Genomic DNA, 24,065 nt, shown 5'->3' on the forward strand with positions numbered 1-24,065 from the left:
AAATTAGTGACTGAATCATATTTGATTTCTGAGAAATACTGGTTAAGTAAATGATTTCCAGTTACAAAAAAAGCAGCTAGTATGTCTTGGCCAGCAGTCCAATGGACACCTTAGTATTACGGGTTGGCGTTACCCTCACGACAGTCAAAGGCAGTTAAGCTGAGTGCTCTTAGTGGACTGCATATGAGTTTGAGAGGACAGTGGTGGGGCTAGATCCTGGCAATTTCATGGTGAAGTAAGAGATTAAAAAAAGATACATTTACACCATTGTTCCTCAGATCCTGAGATGTGTGGCAGCTACTGTCACCAGAACTTGTCACCCTCCTTCATTCCAGTGACCACTTTTAGGCAGCATATCTGTGGGGAGAACCTGTCCCCCACTCTCTTCCCTAGCTGGGACATTGTTCAGTCTCTCTCTCTCCCCCCCACTCCATCTATAAGGGGGGAGTAGGCATTTGAAAGATCATAGTTGACCTGGTATATCAAAGGAGATCAAAGAGAAAAGAAATAGAGAAGAGGATCGAGAAGGGAGAGGGAGAGGAAAGAAACGGGAAGAATGGAATAAGGCAAGAAAGACATTGAGGTGGTCTTAAGGTCAACTTCAAAGAGATCCCAACTAACAATGACCAAATGATGGAGTTGTCACACTGTCCCATTAAGGAAAATGTTTAATGGATACTTATTCTATGCTAGGAACTGCCTACTTGCCATGTTCTCTATATGATTCTATTTCATTTTCATTTTATAGATAATGAAATTGAGGGATAAAGGGGATTGTGAGCATAATACCTCAGGTTGCAGTCTAAATCTTCTGAGTCAGAGTCCATGATTAAGAGTAATAATGCAATGTGTTGAGTCCCCACATCTCAAGTCCATTTATTTCTGTCTAAAAAAATTGTTTTTGTTTCTTCTGATTAATAAATGCATATGACTGAGTCTTGTTATCTGTGCCCATGTGTATCTGCTACTTGTTATTGTCTATGACTTTGTCATTTGGGGTTACACCTAAGAGATGGCCTACAGCTGGGTGGACCTCAAGGAGCAACTGTATATCATGTGAAACATCTGGCCACTCTGGTCTGGACTCGTTCCTCCCCACCAGAGCTTATCTGGAACTGAACCAGCCCTGAGGGATAAAGACGGGTCACTGAGCTGATGACCATGGCCTTTAACTGCTGACCTTGATTTGCGCTTACTGGCTTTGAAAGGGGATGCTTGTGGCTTCCTTTTCCCTGGACTTTCACTTAAGGGAGGCTCAGATTGGCCACACTCCTCTCACTAACGCATGAGAGATTGGGCATGCATCATTGGATAGTATACCGCAAACCAATGTGTGATAGAAATCAATGGTGCCCATATATAAGTGACCAGCTTGGTCATTCACTTCATGCTTTTGTCCCCACAGAAAAATGACAGAAAAGCCTTATATAAACCAGTTACAGGATAGTCACAAATATTTCTGTATCCATGGTATGCAAGAATTATACTAGGTAATATTGGGGTTACAGAAGTGTCATGTTAATAGTTGGAATAAGGAAATTGCTGAGATCAGGATGTGAACCCTGAACTAAAAGTCAATTCTGTGCCAAATGAAGGTAATTAGGAAAAAGGAGATGAAATAGGCACATGCTAAGATGAGTGAGATGGTTACTTCACAGTGCAGATAAAATGTTCTTTCCATAGGCCTATAAGTGTGGTCATATCTACAGATTTACAAACTAAATACAGTGATAATTGGTAGTTTTTCATAGGTTACATAAGTTGAAAAATGCCAGTTTAAGACAATGCATATAGGTATCCTTACAGTAGGATCTTCTAACCACTTTAATGCTAAGTTTGAAGCTCTAAGAGGACATTAATTTTCTAATTTCTTACACTTTTTGCACACTGAAGGCATTTTTTTGTGTAACATTTTCTGGAATAGTCTTTAGAAAGCCTGGGAATAGTAGTTTGATCTTTTCAAGTCATCTTCCTTTTATTTTATGTTCTTCCTTTAGGTATCAAGAGAAAATTTAGGTGGCATAGTCTAGTGAAAAAGTGACCAGAGAGTGGTCCAAGACCTGAACTCAAGGCTGTTTGCCTTCACTTTTTATGAAAATAAGTTGCTCCATGTCCTCAACAAAGTGAGCTAATTTGAGACTCATTAACCCAAAGACGACATTGGCCAAAAGATTTCGGATCTTCCAAAAGCCAGAGAACAAATCTACCCATAAACCCTTTAAATGCACCCCCAATATCCATTTCCCTTTTACTTTCTTAGGATATTCAGCTTTGACCCCTTGTCTTGCGGTTCATTTCATGTTTGTCTAGGGAAGGGGTGTCCAATCTTTTGGCTTCCCTAGGCCACACTGGAAGAAGAATTATCTTGGGCCGTAAGTAAAATACACTAACAATAACCGATGAGCTTTAAAAAATTGCAAAAACTCCTCAGTTTTTAAGAAAGTTTACAAATTTGTCTTGGGCTGCCTTCAAAACCATCCTGAGCCACATGCGGCCTGTGGGCCAAGGGTTAGACAAGCTTGGTCTAGGGCAACCCCAAGAAGTGAAATAGACTAGCACTAGGGGGATCCTAAAGGAACATGCCAGTTAAACTCTCCTACCATACAGACAAAAAGTCTAAACTTTCTTTGAAGTTCAACTTTCCCTTGGGTTAAAGTGCCGGTGTGAGGAACGATAAGGGAATTAAGGCCAGAGTCTATGCCACTTATGGTAGCCTATGGAGACTCTAGGAGCATTCTGACATTTGAGTTCCTTGACACCAGTCTAACCAATGGGAGATGCCCAGGGGAAATCTTCCAGTTTCTTCAAAATCTTCTTATGTTCTCAAACATAGTAATACTCAACTTAGCTACAGCTTCTATTATCTTTTGGGGAGAAATATTCAACAAAAGCAATTAGGGTATAAAAACTCCTTTGGTCTGTTAGAAATTTACCTCCATTTCAGAACTAAAAAAATCAAAACAAAACAAAAAAAGGAAACCCTATTAACAGATCCTATATGCTATTATATCAAGGGTCCCAGGAAATGATTGCCTTTAACACTTGAGGGTTTCAGAATAAAACCTAGGGGAAATGCCTGGTGTCTCTAAACCTCAAGCAATTTGCTGTGGCTGCCAAGGCCTCCACAGAAAGCATTTTTCAATTGGTATATTTATACTTTCTTTACTTAGTATTGATTCTAAATAAGGATAAAACCCATCCTTGATGGGAAACCTATGAGTAAGAACAGATGAATTAAAGTTTGTTTTATCTTCCCACTTTCCTTTTGCTGTAGCCAAAAAAAGCCTTCCTTTCAGAGGGAAACGGGTTGTATTCTAGAGGCAGCAGTCATTGGTTTCAGAACAACTAAATGATAAAATGTTTGGGAAGAGTCTAGGGCAACAGGAGCATTGGGTTTGGGTGCAGTTCAGGCTTTCTAAACATTTCATCTATAAAACTTGGTAAAATCGGCCATCTTGAAAGTCTGCAAGTCTCTGAACATCATGGCCCAAGCTCTATATTGGTGCCTAGGCTTGACATTTTTAAATTCTGTATGCCTCTTAAAACACCTGCTTCTAAACCACTAATAAAATAGTACTCTAGCTCTCTCTCTCTCTCTCTTTCTCTCTCCTTTCCCCCTTCCCCTCTCTTGCCATTTCCCTCTCCCTCTCCATCTTCCTCTTTTTCTCCTTTTCCCTCTCCCTCTCTCTTTTGGATCTTGCAACAGACTGACTTTACCATAAATATTTGCGGATCAGCTATTTGTGGAACTAAGAATGATCTCTGGGTGATTTCCCATATGAGAGAAATTGGGTGGAGAGAATGAATGGCCAAGATATGACTGTGCAGACATCAGCTACTCACAGTGGTATATGTGTGCGTCTACATACACTGTGGACAAATATTGTGAAGTCAGACTTGCTCAGACAGGAACTGGTATCATTTTTCAAAATTATGGTAGAGCTTAAGTTGATCTTTGCTTCAGTTATGCAACCAGGTTTGTAAAGATACAGGGAAGTTTTGTCCATGCTTAAAATATTTAACAATCTTTTCTAACACTGGAGATTGACTTCCACCTGGACACATAATCTGCCCATATTTGCAGCCTATTCTCTGTATCTCACCACACAGCAACTCTCCCCTGCAAGTTGACCTTACTGAATCTTTGCTGATAGGGTTTTCATTCCTGATGTCCCCGTTTTCCCCGCTCCTCCCTTTCCTCTGTAATTCCATGTATTGTATATGATTCATTTTAAATGCCCTGAAGAAAACCTTCCCAAATCCTCTACCATTCAACTCTACCATTTTCCCTCCCTGAGTTCTATAATAATTTACTTGTACCTCTAATCCAGTGCTTATTCCATTCTACCTGACATTATGGTGAGATATTGAAAGAGAAATGCCAAGAGAATAGAAAGAAAACAGGCTTTAGAATTGCAGAGTGGGCTTTGGCTCTTGAAAATTTTAGCTGAAAAATGTCAGGCAAGTCATTAAATATTTTTGAGTCTCAGTTTTCTTCTCTCTAAAATTACCTTGCTGGTTTTTGTCAAGATAAAATGAGATAATATATGTAAAGAACCTAACACAATGCCTATTCAGTGATGAGTAATAAATATAAGCTGCTATCGATAAGAATTATATATGAATTGTATTCTTTTGTAGCTTTCTTAGTGATTTGAAGGGACTGGAAAACTGTATCTGTTTCAAAATTGTTTATTGAATAAAGAAATAACTCTCTCAACCTAATTTAAGTTCCTATTTTCCACATACAGCTGCCTCAAATATTTCATATCACGGTACCAAATGATAAGAACAGAAGTTTGTGATAAGTTAACCGGAGATATGATGATATGATGGTACAATTTTTGTAGGCCATTTAATTTATACATCCAGGTAGCAGCTCTACAGGCCAATACTTGAGATTTATCTATTAAATTGTATCTGTCTTGAAAATATTCTCTTCAGTGGGCACTGTACTTGGAGGGCAGCAATGATCAGTAGTAGCAGTTCATATTGATAATTATTGAGTGCCAATACGTGTCCTGCCCTGTGCATGGGGTTTTAGATGGATGATTTCATTCAAGCAATACTGATAATAATCTTAGAGGGTAAATAGTATGATCATCTTCATTTTGCAAAAATAAAAATGAAGACCAGAGAGATGAGATAACTAGCTCAGGGTGATAGATGTATAAGTTACAGATGCTGTGATCAAACCCCTGTAGCCTGACTTACCAAGTCTACTACAAGATTTTGTCCTTAGGGGTTTACACTCTAATATAATAAAGCCAATCAAGGTAGTGCAATACATGTTCTCTTCCAAAGAACTCTTAGGCAATTCAGAGGTCATAGGAGGTGCCATCTGAAAAGCAGTTGATTTGGCAGGCTTTCTCTTTCTTTTCCTCCAATGACTTCCTCAGTTACTTTGAAAGTTTCTTGACTAGTCATTGGGGGGTTTTCCCCTCACTTTCTCTTAGAGCTGCTATGCTTCATTTAGCAGAAGCTTTCAACTGAGAGGGAAAGTAGCAGTCTCTGGTCACATTTACTCATGCGGCCATCCAAAGAAATCAAACATTTGATTGTATTTGGAACGATGCTGCTTCTGGCCTCTGGTGAGGAACTGGATAACCCTTCTGCCATCTCTAATTTCTTGCAACTCTTCTTATAATGCCTTCCGCATAAACTTTGATTCTTTCAAGAGTGGTTCTGGAGGACCCAAAGAAAAAAGAATTAGTAAAGCAGTAGCTGGCTGGCCAGACTTATTCAGATCCTACATGTACAGCAGCATTTCTCTACGGTCACTTAAAGAGATCATTGGGATCCCCAAAAGAAAGAACAATGAAATAGTTGTCTTTCACCTGCCTGATATAGATCTTGACATTGCCCCACTATAGTGACTCATATTAGATTCTTTGCAAATAAGAGTTTTCCTTAGATTAAGGATTTCTGTTACATCGATATGTCAGTACCTTGTCTGAGGGGGTGCTTCCCTGATTAATGAATGCATTCACTCCTGATTGCCACTTGGTAGAAAGAGAGAGTAGGATTCTGACACAGAGATTTGAGGGAAGGAGTCCAAAGCAGGGGATGGAGAGAAGCTAAGGCATGCTAGAGGGCACTGATAACCAAGGGGAAGAGCATCCTCTATAGGTGGAAAAAAGGATCTCACAATGAGTTGGGAAATAACATGATAATTTCCCCTTTTACTTTAGGCTGGTTCCATTGACTTGCTTATGAATATTACTACCATTCTTTCATCCTTTATTAAGTGTTCTTTTCCAGACACAGTACAAGACAAATGACCAAATAAAAACAAAGAGAAAGGAAACTTGGTTCCCCCTTTAAGTTCATGATCTAGCAACTGACACGTTTGCACACAATGAACTACAGAGGGCCTGGTTTTAGAGGGGTAGTGCTTATACAGTGGCATGACCCATGGAACTTGTGTCCTATTTGTCTGGGTCCTGAGAAAGTGAGATGAAAGATGGCAGGGCAGGCATAGCTGGGATGCGAGGCAGAACTCCAGTTCAGCCCCTTGCTGCTGGAGTTGCCTTCTATCTGGCTTAGTTACGCAGAGACTGGGGAAACCTGCAGGCAGTGCACTGGCCTTGCAGTGTACTGGCCTTGCAACTATAAAATAGTTGTCTTTCACCTGCATGATATAGATCTTGACATTGCCCCACTATAGTGACTCATATTAGATTCTTTGCAAATAAAAGTTTTCCCTAGATTAAGGATTTCTGTTACATCGATATCTCAGTACCTTGTCTGAGGGGCTGCTTCCCTGATTAGTGAATACATTCATTCCTGATTGCACTTGGGAGAAAGAGAGAGTAGAAAGAGGAACTGGGGTTACCTGTTTTGCTGAATAAGTCTGGCCAACATGGGTGTGCAGATAGATAGTGAGAATGCTAGCAATTAGAGCTAACTTATTTTTTAAACTTTCTATGTGTCAGACACCATATGACCCCATTTAACAATCATGAAAACTCTGGAGTAAGTATTTTTATTATTCTGTATTGCAGATAGGAAAACTGATGAGGAGGGAAGTCAAGTAATATGCTAAAGGATACACCAGTGGCAGAGCTGGGGTTTCCTTGATTAAGCCTTAGGATGTTAAGCTAAGTTGGATTACTTAGTTGGATGCTCCTGGGTACCCAGTGCTTCATAACACAAGTAAGTGGAGTTCATTTTTGCAAGTAGCTCTGAGAGCACACTGTGGTATCCATCCAGAAGGGTCTTCGGGAACATTAACTGCAGAAAGTGGAAGCACATATGATCTGGGGATACATATAGTTCTCTGGTTTTGGGAGATAGAAGAAGAATTCAAGCAAAACAGGCCTCAGTGACATTAAGCAGTGGTTGGTAGCAGGTGTGTGATTAGAAAGACTAGGGATGGTGTCTTTCTCAGTGATTCAAGAAACTAAGTTTCATATCCTACTGATAATCTCATTTTGAAGAAGGGAAAGAGCGATGTATTCTAAGTTTCCCTTACTCTCTGTTCAGCTGCAAAGGCATCATTCTCATTATTTTCATGTTCAAATCCAATATGAGGATTAATTTAATAAGAAATAAATGGTATTTTTTCCCAATGGATAAGTTAAAACAAATATTTTTGTTTTGTCTCTGAGAAACTATAATGAAATAAATCTAGTCTTCCAAATGCAGATTTCACTATGTGGTTAGGTAGATAAACATGGCTATAGAAATTAGAACATCACAAACATTTAACAAACAGTAGCAAAAAGGACATTATAGTCAGCTATTGGAGAGAATATAATTCTGACCATGGCCGAAAGAGCAATATTTCCTTGATGGTAGCTTTACTCTCATGCTTTAGTAAATAAGTGACTTGATATACTACTCTGTAAGAGTGAGTTTTCAGTTGAAGATAGCATTCACTTTGTTTTCTGACATCAATACTAAAAGGCACTGATGTAAAACCTCTTATTATTTTAAGTTTTCTAAAGTATTGCCTTGATTTTAGATAAAAAAGGAGGACAAGTTAGGGTACAAAACAGATGACTGACTATTCTACACACAAGTTTTGGGTGTTTCTTCAAAATAAGGGTGTGTCTTTGAAAAAATATGGTCATTTTCCAAGCTGTGTGTCCTCCGGCATTTTTAGTGAATTGAGTTGAAGAGAACCCTCTCAAGCCAGGTTTCTCCAGGATATTCTTTTTTGCCCTCTTTTCGGCCCTCTATTTATCATATCAATCGTTTTGTATATTTAAGTAGTTGGCATATTTCACACTGGTAACTACATTTTATAGGAAGGAATAGTTATATGTATGCAGAAACTAATCTGTGAAGCTATGAAGATTAGCAAAGAATTTTCTAGATATAAAATTAATATAAAACATCAGGTTTTAGAAGATACACAGCCATAAATATTACGTTTAAGCACTTGGTAGATAGTGTTCTAGCGAGTAGAGATCCCATGTACTTTACTTTTAAAAACATTTCATCATAAAATTAATACAGGATGGGTACGGTAGCTTATGCATATAATCTCAGCACTCTCGGGGGGCTGAGGCAGGGGGATCACTTGAGGCCAGGAGTTTAAGACCAGCCTGGCCAACATGGCAAAACCCTCTCTCTACTAAAAATACATAAATTAGTTGGATGTGGTGGCATATGCCTGTAATCACAGCTACTTAGGAGGCTGAGGCAGGAGAATTGCTCGCTTGAACTGCGGGAGTGGAAGTTGCAATGAGCCAAAATCATGCCATTGCACTCCAGCTGGGGTTACAGAGCAAGACTCTGTCTCATAATAATAATAACAATTTGAAACTTAATACCTTCTGATTACAATAAATGAACAATGTAGAGCTATCTTTACGACTTATATAAAATAAAAAATGAGGCTCTCCTTCTCATCTATCAACCCCAATCCTACTCCTTTTCCAAGAGTGCGATGTGTGTCATTTTAGACTTGTTTTCTGTGCCTTAACACATACCTAGATTATTTTTAAAGTAAAATGTAATAACACTATATGTGCTGTTTTGTTATTTAGCTAACATTTTTGAGACCCACCTTTTTTTTTTTTAGGAAAAAAAAATCAGCTGTGTGGCATTTATGTTTGTTAATTATCACAGACTTAGCAGCTGAAATCACCACACATTTATTATCTCACAGTTGTGGGTCAGAGGTCTGGGAGGCTTGGATTTGTTCTTTGCTTATCATCTTACAAGGCCAAAGTCAAGGTGTCTAGCACACTGGGCTCTTATCTGGAGGGCCTGGGGAAGAACCTGCTTATTCAGGCTGTCGGTAGAGTCTAGTTCCTTTTGGTTGTAACAATGAAGCACTTATTTCTTAGTTGACTTTCAGCCAGGAGCTGTTGTCAGCTTCAAGAAGCCACTTGCGCCTCTGTCATGTGTGTGGCCTTCTTCATATTATATCCAATATGTATGTATCCCATGGTTTCTACTAGTATGTTATGCTCACATTTCAAGTCATAATGTATTAATCTTATCAGCATTGTGTTTCTTCTGATAATCTTTAAATCTTTTTAATATCTTAGTCCTTTCATTTGGGTTTAGAATGAAATACGTAGCTTATTATTTTTTTCCAAATAGATGTCTACTTCTTCTAATTCCATTTTGAATAGTCCATTATTTTCCCTCCAAATTACAGTGTCACTTTTATAACAACTTTATATTTTGATTTACTACATTATTATTTTGATGCAGAACTTCCTGACTATTTTGGGGCAGGTACTTTTTTGGTTAACTTTAGGATCAGCAAATAAATGTCTATTTGAAAAATCTGATTGAAGTTTTGATTGAAATCACATAGTATATGTAGATTCACTAGAGTAGAGAGAATCATCTTTTAAATCAAGGATGTCTGCTCAAACAATATCTGCCAGTATGTAATATTATCAAGAACTGGTACCTCTAAAATGTTTGGTTGCTCAACATGCTCCCAAAGTTAACACTGAAGAAAAATACTCCTCTTCCATATCTTAAAGTCACATCCAAAGCCTGCCCTATTTCATCTACAAAATGAACTTATGACACTGAGGTGTTTTGCTGGTTAAATTCTGGGCGTAACATTGAAGAAGCCTTGCTGTCTGGCTCTAGACTTAGTGAAAGTAGCCTGGAGAGGTGATTCCCAATGGGATAACTGCACAAGGCGAGAGTGTTAGAAAAACTCTGGAAACCGAGAACTAGATTGATTAGATGAGAATATAACATTTTCATTGAAGATGAATTATGTTGAACTGTATAGTTTTTCTCTGAGGCTATGCAAGCACACCAGCAAGAGTGCTACCCAATTCAGCTCATTCTCATTCAGGAAAATTACCAGCAAAATTCAACAATAAACTTTTAAACTTTTCCTTCCTTCCTTTCATTTATTTCCTTTCTTCTAACAATACCTTAATTTATCTTCAAAAGATTGGAGAAATTCTCTGTACCATTGTCCAAAGTGTGGTTTTTACTTATTGGAGCATTGTATTTCTTACAAATTTTAAGCAATTTACATTTCAAAACAGCTTTAGGTAAATAAATTTTTGTATATTTATATAGTGTTGTATTACATAGCATTTTAAATCAAGGCGAGATTTCAGATGTAATGATACGAAGAGAACTGAATCGATCTGTAGGACAGCATATATAATATGATCCGCTTTTGTTTAAATAATTTATTTATTATATATACACACACATATAGACATACCTAAAGAAATATGAAAAAAAAATCACTGAATCTTACAGTTGGGAAGTGTAAAATGTGACTTCTACCTTACACATATTTGTCATTTGAAAATTTTACAATAAGTGTATGTAACTTTCATAATAAAAAACAATAAATATTCAATTTGTTAAATACATTTTTAGATTATTTATTAATGATCTTACCTTCTACGATAAGTAATCTTTTCTCATTATCATAGGTAATTGAGAGTTGACTAGCCTCAAAATTCTTGTGTTTTCTTCCATTACAGCACTATCTATAGATATAACTCAGAATTATCATCATCATCACCAGAATCTCCTGAACTATTATTAAGTGCCAGCAACATAACTATTATACATAAATTGCCTCATTTAATCTTCATAATATTCCTTTGGGTTAGATATTATTTCCATTTTACAGATAAGGAAACACAAATTTTAGAGAGAGTACATGAATTGCTAAAGCTCCTCAGCCAGTTAACATAGTGGGAAGTCAATTTTAGTCTCTGACTCCAACCCTGGCCTCCCTCAGTACCATACAGAACAATATATTTAAATTGATAAACACAATCTAGAGTGACTTTTCAGAATTCAAAGCCACAACTTTCCCATTTTTTTTGGTAGATTAATTTAGTAGGTGTGAAAGGAAATTAAATCTTGGGACCCCAAACTCATTAAGCCAAAGGGAAAAGTCAAGCTGGGAACTGGGTCGTGCAAACCTGCCTCCCGTTTTGGTTCCTAAATAAGGTGGTTACAAGATGAAAAGCTAAACGTCTCCTTCGTATTTTTCCCACAAGGAAATTACTAGTGAGCTGCAAGATCTTTAAGGTGTTTCTGTTAAAATTTCACCATGGCAATGTAAATTGATAGCTTATCTTTACAGGTGCAGTCATCCCACCTGCCCACCAGACACAAATGCATATCTGATAGTTCCCCTTCCCCATTTCGTCTATGTTATCTTATGTAAAGTGTAGATTCCCTGCATTCTTCCTCTACCCCATCTGTCTATATCATTTTCTGTAAAAAAAAAAAAATGCAGATTCACTGAGCCAGACAAAAGCATGAATGGCTATTTTTCCCTACCCACCTCTTATGTGAAAATTTTGTATTTCTTAATATCTCACTCTTTCTCCTTTAAATTCGGAGCCCTTAAAATCATCTTTGGAGAAAAGCATAGACGTTTCTCCCAGTTGTGTGTCCTTAACTTTGTCAGACAAAACCTCTAAAATGATTGAGGCCTGTCTCGTCATTTTTACCGATTGACATCAGGCTGCCAAACCAAATTGTGGGGACTCAGGGAGAGAACCATTCACTGCAGCCAGGAAAAACAGTATCCCTTAAATGTGGTCTCAATCTAATATACAATGTCTGTTTACTAAATGGATAGGTAATACTAAGAAATGTTGCTCCAGGATCAGATTTTTTACATGCTGAAAGAACTAGCTTTACAATGCATTTCTTTGGGATATGCTGAGTCCATGGCCGAATAGGAAGAACAGCCTGTTTTGCAAAGTAAATATTTTGGCAACAGGACGTTGTGTTTTGTGTTTCAGAACCTAGCTGGTTGAAACTCAAAAGGTCTAGAATATGGACTGAAGCGGGACTTCAGCTGGCATGGATCAATTGTTATATTTCCTCTGAAATGCAAATACAGAGGGGAAACAAACATGAGTGGCCTCAAAGAATAAAGAGATTCTTAGCTTTGTTTTCTTCAGTTGGACTCTGTATCCTTCTCAATTGACTGATTGTGGGTGTGTGTGTGTGTGTGTGTGTGTGTGTGTGTGTAATTCTGTGCCATTCATTACTGATGTTCTTAGAGAATTTCCTTGTTTACAAAGAGGCTTGGAGGTATTCTCTAATTTAGTTTTAAAAATAAGACAAAACCAATTAACACTAAATAAAATTCAAATGTGGCCCAAGGGAAAGAGAAGTAGGAGGAAGGTGACTTGAGCTCTTACTTTCGCCTTCCTTCCTCCCTTTGAGCTCACTTTGTCTGTCCACAGTGCTTTTTCAGGTACCAGCTGGAATGAGAAAGCTAAGATAAAATATCTGGACAATAAAGAGAAGGTTTGCCAGAATTCGTTTCATCACACACTTTTTTTTTGATATTAACATATGCCACTTATTTACATTTAAATGGAAATCAGCTGCACTAGAGGATACATGGCCAATGTATATGAATTTCCTTCAGAAGGAAGAGTTTTGAAACCTAAAAAAGAAACTATATAATAGTCCTCAACTGATTACCAAGAAATTTAGCAGGCAAGCCTCCTAGTTCCTGTGCTTTGGAAAATATTTGCATAGCATAGACCTGATTTGGGGCATTAATATCTTTGTAAAGCTTCGTGAAATTTCATCTATTTTTACATAAACTGCAAATTTAAATAAACTTCCAGTGGGATTTGATAACTTAAAGACTTAGAATATCTTTTGGGTTTCAATGTGGATGTGTGGCTCACTAAGACCCACCTCCAAGAATGCTGCTCGAAGGCTCTCTATTCAGGTTGAAGCTATTTATCACATGACCAAAGTAGAGTTCTTGCCCAGAGAGACTTACGATGGTAGGAAGAACCCAGGACAGCTGCAGAAAGCAGCCTAAGCAAAACTAAATCTTGGCTAACTTCAGAAACATTTTAAATGAGAAAAAGGAGTTAGGTGTCCAGGTATTGCTTCTTGAATTCGGAGATGGAGTCTCTCTTCATCTTACCCAAATACTGAAGTATCAAAGAACTGGATGGATTAATTTCAAGATGCAAAGGGCCCTTACAAAAGGATGTGAGGATGGACGAAGGGATCTGGAGGATACTGTCTCTTCTGTTCTCTTTGTATGCACACTGAGGCTCTTAAGTCCCATGAAGTCTCCCCCAAAATAGGAGAAATCATTAATTAAAATGTTAATGAGGAGAAAAAGAGCTTAGAAAGAAAAAGGAATAAACTCTCTGATTGAGGGTGTGTGTGAGGTTGCCTATTAACTCTAAGATAGTTTGGGTTTATGAAAGCTAGAGTATGTATGGGATATTTCATTAGCAATGCCATTGGCATTTAACTTGAAGATTTAGAAAATAATATATATTGATTGAAAGAAGATTGCTCTGTGAATTTATACTATTTGTTCATTAAAAGAATATCCAGAAATTTACTGCACCCAACTATGTGAACAAGCGGCTTTGATATCACAAATTAAAAGCATAAATACATTTCCAGGTAGCTTTATAACAAGATATTAACAAAATTATGTTGGCTTTATTATTATGCCAGGGTAGTCTTTGTCTCTAACCCACCAGTTACCTGCAGAATTGTATCCATTGGCAAGGTAGGTTTGACCAAGAAGACCTACTTTAGAAGGTCTAAATTCTAATCTTGACTCTCTTATTAACTTGTTATGTAATCTTAGAAAAATCATTTAAATTTTGGGTTCTTTAATTGTTCATTGGTAAAATGGAATAATACTACTCAACCTACTAATGTCATAGAATTCCCTTCTAAATAAAATAAGAAAATAGTATTTTAGAAATCTTTCCAAATAATCTTTAAAACCTACCTATGGATTCAAGGTAGTATCACCTGAGTGGGGTTTTCTGGATTTGCTTTTCAGTATGCCAATATGTCAGTAGGGTTGCTCAGTTCAACCAATATTAATCCATCATTTATGATGTCTAGGTCACTGTGTCAGATTCTAGGATAGTATAAAGGCTTAAAAAGAAAATTATTCTGTCTTTTACAAAGTCAGTTGGCTTGTAGTCATTGAAATACCTTATACTGAAATGCAGAAGAGGTATCTCAATTTGTTAATAGGTCTCAGGTTTCAATGTATTCCAGCCCCATGGCTGAAGAAACACCATGACATTCATTGCTCAATTATTTTGCAAAATATTTATTAGCAGTTATGTGCCAGGTATCATGCTAGGCAATGGAGACATGAATATGGATTTATCCAACAACAGATCTGAATAAAATAATTCAATCCAATACAAACAGGTATTTTTAAAAACATCTTACTTTCCAGTTCTGTTTTTGGCCCCACATACCAAAAATGTCTTGGCCTTTCCAAAGTCACCAAAGCCTTTTGCTATGTCTATTCAAAAACATAATAGGAGAAGTCATTCTACTTAGATATTTGATTTATACACAGCCAGCATCAGTTTGAATAACTAAACTAGGTTTGGGCTGTGTATGGATAGAATCATATGTGAGTTTTAATTCTTCCGCTTATTCAGGTTCAAAGAAAATCAGGCATAATAATAAGAGAGGGGGAAGGAAATGATTTTCATTCCCTGTAAATCAAAACATGTATTCATTTTATCTTTGCTGCTTCTTTCCTTTTGAAAAACAAAGTAATATTAGTGTTTATTTCTTGAAGACCCTAAACTCATTGGCCATAATTTGCCATAGTTATTGACTTAGACATCTGCATTTCCAAAAGAAAATTGTCTCAATGAAGACAAACACTATTAAATAATGCCTTAAAGTCTACTCTACCTTTCATATTTGATGAAGCACACTGTTAGACACATTTCTTCTGTTGCAATTTCATTCCCTTTGCATACTCATTAATATGCTAAAAGCTTTGTTTTTAAAATTTGTTAAGTGTCCTAATCCTAGCAGTTGTCAGTGCTAGTTGATAACCCTGACTTTTGACTGGTCCTTGGAACCTTGGCATCATCTCCAGGTAACAAAGGAAGAACCTATTAACCTCGAAGTGTTAGTGTAGCATTATGTGTTACTATATGTAAAATACCTGCTCCTGATTTATTGTAGATAGCTACTCAGTATAATTTTTAAAAATATTTTAAATACTATTGAATATTTGTTCTGAGTGCCTCTATTATACCTACTACCTTCTTAGTCCACTCATCATGAGTAGTTACTTCCCTTGATCAGAGTTTGAGCTGAAAGTTTTTTTAAATAAAAAAATAAAATATCAAAATACTAAAGTTTCTATTATCACCATGACCTTTCTAAATTAGGGAATAGTTAGAGAAAGTGTAACAACTTTGTGAAATTGGCCATTATTCTACGTTTTATTCATTTTTGAATTCCAAATACTTGCCTGCCATAAAATTGAGGATCAATAGTTTTTGAAAGGGATTATTTTTATTTGTCCTGGGAAGAAATTCAGATATTCTCTCAACTCACTTCCCCCTAACCACCCCCCTCCCCCCGGCTCCACTTATCTAAGTGACATACACAAGGTCCATTGCATTTTGGTTGTAGAGCTGAAGCTAGAACCAAGGTCCTGGGTCTCCTGGACTAGTACCATCCTTTTAGTATCATTCAAACAATCATAACACAACATTGTTGAAACAAAATTTTACTTCATGGCAAAAAGTGCGTCAGGATTATGCATATCCCTGATGACAAACCAAATCTTCAGTTTGGAAGTACATAAGAATAAAAGTTCAAGAATGAAGCTATATTTTAGTAGTTTTGGGCTTAGAATTTAGTATTTTTATGTTGACATCCTTATATTAACTGGATTTCCATGACTCTGTTCCCTTGGATTGCAGTTGTAATTATGGAGCAGTTAACATCTTCTCTGGGCCCAGCACATCCCATAATTAGCTGTGTTCTCTCCACAGCATATGACTCAACCCCATGTGGTTCTTTTATATCAAAGGCAGGGTGGCCAGATTTTTTTAACCACAATACTTGAGCATGTAGTGGCAGATGGCTTTGCAACCCAAGTGCAGTGGATTCTTTTGAAGAGCAACCTCACCAAAAACAAGCAAACAAACAAATAAAACCAGGCCCTGAGGTTTATTTTTGAAAAAAAGGAAAGAATTTTTTCTTGGGGATGTTTCCAAACACTGCATCATTTTAAAAGAAAAGCATGTCCTTTTTTTTCTTTTTTTTTTTTAAGAACTAAAATAGAATTAAACGAATTAGAGCTTTGAGGTCAGCCTTGATCAGGAAGGGGGATGCTTCTTGGTCTCTAATCAGAGGACTTCAGAGGTTTATTTGGTTGAGCTAGGACATTGGGTATAATGTAATGTGTGGTGGAAAGAACATATAGAACTCAGACTCAGGAGACCTAATTTCTTGTATTTTCTCTGCTGCTACTCAAATATCTGTAGCTTTCTGAGCTTTGCTGAATCCAACTCCAGATGGATTTATTTGAGGTCATTTATGCAAAATCTCTTTTATAAATATAAAAACTCATTAGACCAGCTGAAAATTATAGAATTTCAAGCTCCCCTTTGCACATACACATTAATCAACATCTACTTTTGAAGAACCCTAGAGAAGGGAAAGACTCAGTAGCTGCTAACTTATTACAGGCTTAGTGAAACTCAACATCAGGGAGTTCATCATGACATTATTAATAACATATCAGACTGGAGAACACTTTATTCACCAGAATTCCATAGAGGAAAATAACTATATTTGCTGGGGAAAGCATTTAATGGAAGACTGGACCCAATGGGTATAAATATGAGCTTTACTGCTCTGTGCTTGGTAAAGGAAGAGATTCTCTTGCTACTCATCAGAGAAGGGTAAAGGAAAAGGAAAAAGCAATGTAGACAAGGTAACGGTGAGTTGTTCCATGATCTTTAAGATGAGCCTGCTCTATAAACCTCAAAAATTGAATTGTCTCTAAAATGCACAAATGTGGTATGCATACATGAGAAGTTGTAGCTAGAGAGGAAAGTGGTGAAGGAACCTTGTGTCACACTCTCATTAATCCCAAATGGTAGCAAGCTTGATACAGAAATAAAGGAGTTAGAAAGAGACAAGAGAAAACCAGTCTTGGGAACTAGCAGGAATATTAGGACAGCTCTGCATTCCCAGTCTATGGAATTGGATTTCATATCAAAGTCCACAGATTTTAAAAATATGTTTATAACTTAAATATACTGCTAACACTTATTATTTGTGTACGTTCCATATTCCAGGTACTGTGACAAATGTCTGACATGTATTTCACATACATACATACATACAGCAAAGATGATTCCTTTTCATCTTTACACTAGTCCTGTAAAGTGGTTATTATTATTTTAACTTCACCATGGATAAAATAATACTCAGACAGGTTACATAAATTGTCCAAGGACACACAGCTGTAAAGTGCTATCTACATCCCAAACATTCTCTAACATTAAATTATTATTCATTAATATACAAATGTATTCAGGACTTTATCTACTAGATATCACAGAGTGTACAAAGATGATCATCAAGAAAATGTTGCCAGAGAACACTTATACTCTCATCTATCAGCCATAGGATGAGGATAGAGCCATGTTATCAAGGCAGCATAAGGCATGAGCCATGCAAGAGGTTTAAATGTTGGCAATTTCAAAGATCTAACTCACCTCCCTCATCCCCAGGTGTAGTCTGAGTACTTTTCTCTTGTGCTACTGGGGAATAGCTAATTTATATTCTCAATATGACCCAAAGTCAGATATACTCTTGCCCAGTTGCATCAACCATGACAAGGATTCCAGACTTCTTTGTGATCTCTGCTGATATGGTTTGGTTGTGTTTTCTACCAAATCTCATCTTGAGCTCTAGTTCTCATAATCCCCATGTGTCCTGGGAGGGAACTGGTGGGAAATAACTTAATCATGAGGGGCAGTTACCCTCATGCTGTTCTCATGATAGTGAATGGGTTCTCACAAGATCTGATGGTTTCATAAGGGGCTTTTCCCCACTTATTTGGCACTTCTCTCTCCTGCTGCCTTGTGAAGAAGGATGTGATTGCTTCCCATTCTGCCATGATTGTAAGTTTTATAAGGTCTCCCTAGCCATGCTGAACTGTGAGTCAATTAAAGCTCTTTCATTTATAAATTACCCAGTCTCAGGTAAATGTTTTTATTAGCATCATGAGAACAAACTAATATATCTACTATCCAACCCTCGTTATTTAAATCTAAACTTTCATTTGTGTCAGTACTTTTGACAATCTCTATGGAAAGTCCTTGAGGTCATGAGCAGTGGTTACCTTAGAAAGCCTACTGCATTTCACCATGTCCATTCCCCATTTTTCCTCTCCTAGATCTCCTTCTCTAGGTTTTATCTTTCCTTGCTGTCTACTACATTCTCCCTCCTTATTGGCTACCACCTCTACACTTTTCTCTCCCAATCCTACCCTAGAGAGATTTTAAGGAAATATTCTCCCACAAAGACCTCTCTTTAAGTGAGAGGATTTCTTGTTTTGTTGCTAAGAAATATGTCTTCATGAGGAAATCTCTTTCATGAATTTGTAGACCTTACTGAGCCTTCCAGTCTTCAATAGTACCCTATTTTCTGAGACATCTTCAAGATTTCCACTATCCAATCCCTGTTTTTAAAATCTCTGCCATCAGATATTCCACTGTTTAGCAGCTCAGCATTTCCCCTAAGTATTAGATAGGAGTGTGTAAATAGTATAGGAAATTCAGATCAGCTAAATTTTTCATGTGCAACTTTCATAAAATATTTGGAGAAAGACGCTCCAATGGCAATTTTTAGAGGTACCATGTAGTTGTCATTTATTTAATTTTCCCTAATTTATAAATTCTAGTGAAATTCCCTTTCCAAAGGGAACGAGACTTTTCTTAATACATTGGCACGATATTATAAAAACAATTTCATATTTTGGAGCTAGTATTGGAGCTGAGCTTAGTCTGCCATTTCACTGTTCTCTGACTTGACAAGATTTTATTTGACCAGGCTAGGTCCCTGTTTCCTTATCTGGAAATTGAGAAGATAACACTCTATCTACTTGATAAAGTTGTTGTAAGGCTCAAGTAAGACAAATACGTGTTCAGAATACAATAGGTGCTCAATAAGCAGAGGCAAGTGATTGTACTGGGAATCTAAAGCTGTCCGTCAAGGAAAGTAACTCTTTCAATAACATAAACATTTGAAAATATCTACATTCTCTTTGACATCTTCACATAAATATAGAAGTTATGCATGGATTTGCTAACTTTTGTATATCCTGTTACAATTCTGTAGTTATAAGATAAGAATGTTTATAATTGAATTACAAACACTGCCAACTTAGAGAAGTTTAGGATTGGCATTCATAGATGGAAAAAAAGAATCCCACCCCAGAGTCCGAATTGAATGTCTGGAATTCATTTCCTGAGAAGCCTTCCAACTCTGTGATTTTCCATAGCTTCAGCCTTTGTTATCAGTTAAAGACTCCACTGGACTTATCATCAGTTCTGGCCGCTCCTGGCACAGGTAACTGTACATAGCTGGGAATGAGGACAGATGTTGGTGAAGGTTTTCCAAAACCATGAGAAAAGATTCTTTGTAGCACCAAAGTGGCTGTGTAGCTTATCTGAGATATAAGATATCTGTGGGGAAGTGAGTAGGGGTCCACAAATGGAGGGTGTTGAAAAACTAAAGAACAATAATTGAATGTAAACATCCCTGTGTTTTATATGGGAAATCGCAAGGTAAAATCCTCTACACATTTTTCTAACTTTTCTTGGCTTTACATACTTTATGTCTTACCTGAAAAGGGGAAGGAAAAAGGATTAATGAATAACATGTAACTGCCATCATACATTAATAAATTATTATGTTTTTTCAAAATTACATATTTTAATTTTGCAAATGAGAGTTTGAGATTCAAGAATTAAGAAGTTACTTCCAAAAATCCATTAATTCAATAATTTTCTTCCATCCAAACAATATACACTATGAATAGTTTAGTAATATCATTTGCCTTTATTTTTTTCCTATTAGTTTCAACAGCCATTTACCAGTGACTTATATTTAGGACTGCTTAAATATGGAATAATCCAGTCTGGAGCTCATGAAGATCAGTTAACCTCTTACAAATGATTAGCCACTCAAGACAGCTTCTAAAATCCTCATCTATGGGAAAAAAATTCTTTGATTCTATAAAACACAGGGTCTCTTAAAAGCATGAGGGCAATACTAATGAAATATATTCAGTTGCAGAATTCTAGGAAGTCTAATTAAACAGATTCAGGAAGAAGATAATAACATCCAAATGAACTGAGATCTGATCCTTTCTAGAATTTAGCTTCCTCCAGGCTGTGAAAACTTGTCTTTGAATACTTCGAGCACCCTTCACAGTTTAGTAAAGAATGTGCCTTAAATGAAATTTTATTGAATGAATAACATATAAACAATTCAGACATCTCAGAAAATCTTGTCTCTATGTCTCTTTATGATCATATCACAAAACAAATAAACAAACAAACAAACAGACAGAACCAGGATAGACTCCTCTAAAAGCAGGAAATAGGCCAGTAAATTAGAGAAAGTAAGATTATTGTTAACTGAAATTTTATTGTATTAAAAGAGAGAACTCACTTTATTGTCTGGTTACCGTGTAGTAAAATTTTCTATAGATTAATTTGTTTTCATGATGGTTATTTCCATATTTGCCAAAGATATGGAGGCTAAGCAATATGTAGTAGATTGACCAAAAATATATATCAGATTGAATGAATGGGCAATCGACTTAACCAACTAGACTGAAATTCTATTCTTTTCCCTACATTTTACTCTTTATTAATACTAAGAATTAGTCCTGAAGTTCAGGATAACTTCATTCTAGCAGAGATTGTTCATAGATAAGGAATTGTCCCCCTAGAGGTCTCTGGACTAACAGCATCTGCTACAAATAAAAAATGCTTAAATATTCAAACTTTCAGACCTCACCCCTTCCTAACTGCACTGGACCTACATTTTACATTATCTGCTGAGTTTTACATATCTCAGTGTTTTAGAAGCACTATACTAGGTGTTATGCCTCCATAACACCATACAAGGCTTGCTTCAATGGATAAAATAGAATTGTGCCATGACATTTCAAATAGGCCTCTTTACATTCTTGTTAGTGAAAAATATTTGACTGTTATGATTTATGTCAGAAGTATGGCAGATGATCAAAAATTTGTGCTTTGGAATCACACTAATTTACTCTGCCAGATCATTTTTACATTATCAGTACTGAAAAAATTAAGTCTCGACAGGACAGTTTCTCACTGGAGGCGCTGACATTCACAATCTTTCCTATAGGAGGGGAAGCAGATGGGCCTGGACATAGATATTATGTATTCAGATAGCAAAGCAGCAATCTTTCATGAGCTGCCCTGGAGCAAAGTGGGAAGGGTTCTATGTTAATTTTTTAATGTCTTTTTTAAATTAAAAATGTCAAGCCATAGTCCCTGGGTTTCATTGAGAGGACTGAATTCTTCTGTGTTATCATATTTGAAATGAAAGCCAATTCAAGGAACCATTTATTTTTCTTAGTCTTTGTTTTTAGTGTTCCTATTTCTGGTACATTTCAAGGTGAAACTCCGTTGTTATTATTGGTTAACTGTCAAGGTTGCATTCAAAGACATCTTTGGAACAAAGAATACATCCCCATCTGTATTGGTCAACTACAGCTAATGTAATGCTATATAATAGCATAAAACATTCATGGCATTCAACAATAAGCATTATTTTTCCCACCACATCTGTCAATTGGTGGGGGCTAGGCTCACCTAGAAGGAGGTAGGTATACCATCTCCCTGCTATGACTTGGATCCATGGGGTTCTCATCTTTGTCCTGGTACCTGCAGCATGGGCACACTCCTCTCATTGAGATGGTATAGGTAATGAAAACAAGCAGCATCATGCAAAGCCTCGTATTACCTAGGCTCAGAGATGATATACTGTCACTACCGCTTGATTCTATTGACTAAAGCAAACCACATGGCCAAAAAACAAAGTCAGAGGACAAAAAAATTGAGCCTACCTTTTTTTTACTGGTCAGATCTACAAAGCCACATAGAAAAAGGTGGATGGAGGGAGAGATGAAAAACTGGTCCCATTAACGCAATCTACCTCCGTGCCTATTTGTTTTCTTGGAGGTTCTGTGACTCAAAGACTTCTAGCCTCCTGTTTCCTAATTCTGATGTAAATAGCATGAAGAATATTGCATGGTTTGTTTCACGTATCCTGAAAAGGGATCTACTTAATACTCTGAGTTCAGATTTATTCCCAATCTTTCTTCATGCTTATAGTTAATGTCACATTATAGAAAAGCATGTCATGCTAATTATAAAATCATTTAGGTTGCCCAATATTATGGATTTTTCCCTTTCCTGATAATAGAGCCTTTCAGAGGAGGTCAGGTTATGTTGGGGGAAATTTCTGAATACAAATAGTAGTGAATAATTCAAACAGCAGTCATGAATCTATTGAGAGGCAAGTTTGGAGTAGGGAATCCAAGAAACACTTCTATGGATTAATAGTATTAAAATCCTGCTTTTCCACACCTTTCTCAGGTTAGAAAACAAACAACCTTCTTTAATTTTATGCTTGAAGTAACATCAAAGAAAATGTTTTCTGGAGTTTTGGGAAATGACAGAAAGATTTTATTTTAAAGATAAAGTAGGATGGTTTTCTTAGGCACTATAGTTCGAAGGTCCCTTACTCCAGTATCTCCCTTCCTACTCCAGCGTCTAAATTTTTACTTTAGAGAGTCATTCTTTGAGCTAAAGTTTTATGGATTTCTATTTTCAAGACAGGGTCTCACTGTGGAGTGAAGTGGCTCTGTCATAGGTCCAGGGCACAAGAGATCTCCCTGCTTCAGCCTGCCAAGGAGCTAGCATTACAAGTTTGTGCCACCTCACCTGGTTAATTAAAAAAAAAAAAAAAAAAAACTGTAGAGACAGTATCTCACCATGTTGCCCAGGCTGGTCTTGAACTGTTGGCCTCAAGTGATTCTTCCACCTTGTCCTCCCAAAGTGCTAGGATTACAGCCATGAGCCACAATACCAGGTCTAAAGCCATACTGATTTTTAAAGACATTTTTCATTTATCAGTTTATTCTCCCCCAGGCCCCCATCCAGTTCTCTTATGGGAGATGAAAAATCAATTATTAAAACATAAACACTAATCTCTAAAGAGGCCAAATGTTTACATCATCCTTCACTTAAACTACCTTTGTTTTATCTCCCTCCTCTCAGATTGGGCTATTGTCTTGCCTTTTATAAGCAAAAGTCTTCTTAATAATTATGGCCAAATGAAAGAGCAATTTTTTTCTCAGAATGAATTATGTTCCTTTTTAGAACAGTGCCTCATGGGATTACTATGAAAGTTAAATGAATTAACACGTACAAACCACTCAGAAGAATATGAATAAAGGATATACACAGTGTATCCTTTAAACATATTATTTTGCCCATAGCTTCTGCATCACTTTATTATATTGATTTTTGAGGTTGTCTGTTTTGTTACATGGAAGCTTTCTGATATACCTAGAAAATTCCATGACAGATTATGTTTCAAATACATATTTATCAACGGAATGAATTTGTTAAGTACTCCTGATGTGCTCAAACCAATGCAAGGCATTAGGCATGCAAAAATAATGATTAGCTAATATCTGCCCTGGAGTAGGGCATCATCTATGAGAAAAGACACACTTCTACCCAAAT

General features: G+C 36.8%; 1 long non-coding RNA gene across 2 annotated transcripts in view; it reads left to right on the forward strand.

Moving 5' to 3' along the window:
- The window catches only part of LOC116528978, a 386,229-nt gene that overhangs the window by 149,851 nt on the left and 212,313 nt on the right, over positions 1-24,065 (forward strand). The window contains exon 3 of one of the 2 annotated variants that reach the window (XR_004259317.1): positions 7,005-8,549. The exons of the other annotated variant lie outside the window; for it this stretch is intronic. This is a non-coding gene — a long non-coding RNA (uncharacterized LOC116528978). Of the gene's footprint in view, positions 1-7,004; positions 8,550-24,065 lie in introns of those variants that run through there. 2 annotated transcript variants of the gene reach the window in all.

The sequence above is a fragment of the Sapajus apella genome, unplaced genomic scaffold (genome assembly GCF_009761245.1).
Source record: "Sapajus apella isolate SASKATOON/1434 unplaced genomic scaffold, GSC_monkey_1.0 scaffold3, whole genome shotgun sequence".
In the NCBI taxonomy this organism is placed as follows: Eukaryota; Metazoa; Chordata; class Mammalia; order Primates; family Cebidae; genus Sapajus; species Sapajus apella.